The sequence below is a fragment of the Triticum dicoccoides genome, chromosome 1B (genome assembly GCF_002162155.2).
Source record: "Triticum dicoccoides isolate Atlit2015 ecotype Zavitan chromosome 1B, WEW_v2.0, whole genome shotgun sequence".
Lineage (NCBI taxonomy): Eukaryota > Viridiplantae > Streptophyta > Magnoliopsida > Poales > Poaceae > Triticum > Triticum dicoccoides.
In genome coordinates, this window is record NC_041381.1 from 7,969,233 (window position 1) to 7,971,430 (window position 2,198).

Genomic DNA, 2,198 nt, shown 5'->3' on the forward strand with positions numbered 1-2,198 from the left:
ATAAGATATTGAAGAAGTTCAATATGGATCAGTCTAAGAAGGGGTTCTTGCCTGTGTTGCAAGGTGTGAAATTGAGCTCAGCTCAATGCCCGACCACGGCAGAAGATTGAGAAAAGATGAGTGTCATCCCCTATGCCTCAGCTATAGGGTCTATCATGTATGCCATGCTGTGTACCAGACCTGATGTAAACCTTGCCGTAAGTTTGGTAGGAAGGTACCAAAGTAATCCCGGCAAGGAACACTGGACAGCGGTCAAGAATATCCTGAAGTACCTGAAAAGGACGAAGGACATGTTTCTTATTTATGGAGGTGACGAAGAGCTCGTCGTAAAGGGTTACGTCGACGCTAGCTTCGACACAGATCTAGATGACTCTAAGTCACAAACCGGATACATGTATATGTTGAATGGTGGAGCAGTAAGCTGGTGCAGCTGCAAGCAGAGCGTCGTGGCGGGATCTACATGTGAAGCGGAGTACATGGCAGCCTTAGAGGCAGCGCATGAAGCAATTTGGGTGAAGGAGTTCATCACCGAACTAGGAGTCATACCCAATGCGTCGGGGCCGATCAAACTCTTCTGTGACAACACTGGAGCTATTGCCCTTGCCAAAGAGCCCAGGTTTCACAAGAAGACTAGGCACATCAAGCGTCGTTTCAACTCCATCCGTGAAAATGTTCAAGATGGAGACATAGATATTTGCAAAGTACATACGGATCTGAATGTCGCAGATCTGTTGACTAAACCTCTCTCGCGAACAAAACATGATCAACACCAGGACTCTATGGGTGTTCGATTCATCACAATGTAACTAGATTATTGACTCTAGTGCAAGTGGGAGACTGTTGGAAATATGCCCTAGAGGCAATAATAAAAGGATTATTATTATATTTCCTTGTGCATGATAATTGTCTTTATTCATGCTATAATTGTATTATCCGGAGATCGTAATACACGTGTGAATACATAGACCATAATATGTCCCTAGTAAGCCTCTAGTTAACTAGCTCGTTGATCAACAGATAGTCATGGTTTCCTGACTATGGACATTAGATGTCGTTGATAACGGGATCACATCATTAGGAGAATGATGTGATGGACAAGACCCAAATCCTAAGCATAGCACAAGATCGTGTAGTTCGTTTTGCTAGAGCTTTTTCCAATGTCAAGTATCTTTTCCTTAGACCATGAGATCGTGTAACTCCCGGATACCGTAGGAGTGCTTTGGGTGTACCAAACGTCACAACGTAACTGGGTGACTACAAAGGTGCACTACAGGTATCTCCGAAAGTGTCTGTTGGGTTGACACGGATCGAGACTGGGATTTGTCACTCCGTATGACGGAGAGGTATCTCTGGGCCCACTCGGTAATGCATCATCATAATGAGCTCAAAGTGACCAAGTGTTTGGTCACGGGATCATGCATTACGGTACGAGTAAAGTGACTTGCCGGTAACGAGACTGAATGAGGTATTGGGATACCGACGATCGAGTCTCAGGCAAGTAACGTATCGTATGACAAAGGTAATTGTATACGGGGTTGATTGAATCCTCGACATCGTGGTTCATCCGATGAGATCATCGAGGAGCATGTGGGAGCCAACATGGGTATCCAGATCCCGCTGTTGGTTATTGACCAGAGAGCCGTCTCGGTCATGTGTACGTGTCTCCCGAACCCGTAGGGTCTACACACTTAAGGTTCGGTGACGCTAGGGTTATTAGGAAGACTTGTATGTGATTACCGAATGTTGTTCGGAGTCCCGGATGAGATCCCGGACGTCACGAGGAGTTCCGGAATGGTCCGGAGGTGAAGATTTATATATGGGAAGTTGTCATATGGTCACCGGAAAGTTTCGGGGGCATATCGGTATTGTACCGGGGCCACCGGAGGGGTTCCGGGGGTCCACCGGGAGGGGCCACCTCTCTCGGAGGGCCTCATGGCCCGTAAGGGGAAGGGAACCAGCCCCTGGAGGGCTGGGCGCCCCCCCCCTTGGGCCCATGCGCCTAGGGTTGAGAGGGAAACCCTAAAGGGGGCGCCCCCCTTTGCTTGGGGGGCAAGCCCCCTCCCTGGCCGCCGCCCCCCCCCTCTAGATCTCATCTAGAGGGGGCCGGCCCCCTTCCCCGTTCCCCTATAAATAGAGGGGCGAGGGGAGGGCTGCACACCTGATCCAAGGCGCAGCCCCTCCCCTCCCCAATACCTCTC